Source organism: Sorex araneus, chromosome 1 (genome assembly GCF_027595985.1).
Source record: "Sorex araneus isolate mSorAra2 chromosome 1, mSorAra2.pri, whole genome shotgun sequence".
NCBI lineage: Eukaryota > Metazoa > Chordata > Mammalia > Eulipotyphla > Soricidae > Sorex > Sorex araneus.
This window is the reverse complement of record NC_073302.1, coordinates 321,884,817-321,885,654: the sequence shown is the minus strand read 5'-3', so window position 1 is coordinate 321,885,654 and position 838 is coordinate 321,884,817. Positions and strand designations below refer to the sequence as shown.

Sequence of the window (838 nt, the reverse complement as noted above, 5' to 3'; positions counted from 1 at the left end):
CTGTACAGAGAAGTGAGAACTTAGAAATATAATGGATGAACTCTCGTTACAATCTATCTGATATAAGCACACAATTCCAGATAGCACTGGGGTCAATAAGTCAGACTGATTAATGGGCATGAGTAGCTCAGAAGCAGTGGCAGTTCAAAGACAATAAATCTTACACTATAGCCAAAATCTAACCAGCTCTTTGGAAGAAGACAAGAAAGAATATAAGTAGCACAATAACCACAACAGTGAAAATATATCTAAATATCTGAATGTATCTAAGTAGAACAAATCTCTGTCCCCTAAATACAAAAATGAAAAACATTCAGATCCTTTCCTGTTTCATAAGCATAATGATTGGGTGTTCATCCATTTGTGTGACATGTGCCTCCCTTGAATTTTGTTAGGCACTTGCCACATTACCTATCTGATAAGGAAAAAATGTATCTAAGATTCATTAAGGATATTAGCAAACACTAAAATTAAAACTTGAAAATTAGCCTGTGGAACAGAAAAATTTTTCTTTTTGGTAAAGAATATTTATCTTAAGGAAATAAATTTCCAAAATATAAACAAATCTTTTTGAAACATAGTTGCAGTAAAGAAAAATATAGTATTTTACTTTTAAAATAGTGCATACTATTTTGATTCCAAAGAGCAGAATTTTCTTTGAAGAAGCAAATATAAAATGAAAATTTGGGGGGAACTCACTGTTTTAAGCAGTCAAAACCTAAAGACAAATGGTGTTTGTAGAGACAATGAACACTTTCATACTTAGTTAGAAAAAGTTCTGGAAATGAACCTCTTTTTAGAAAAGTGACTCACCTAATGTTCAATTAAACGTGCATGC

General features: G+C 31.6%; 1 non-coding gene across 1 annotated transcript; it reads left to right on the top strand.

Moving 5' to 3' along the window:
* Positions 1–317: 317 nt before the first annotated feature.
* On the top strand, positions 318–421 carry LOC129401032 (small nucleolar RNA U13). Its single transcript, XR_008628058.1, has one exon. It is a non-coding gene; the product is annotated as a small nucleolar RNA U13 (small nucleolar RNA).
* The last annotated feature ends 417 nt before the right edge of the window (positions 422–838 follow it).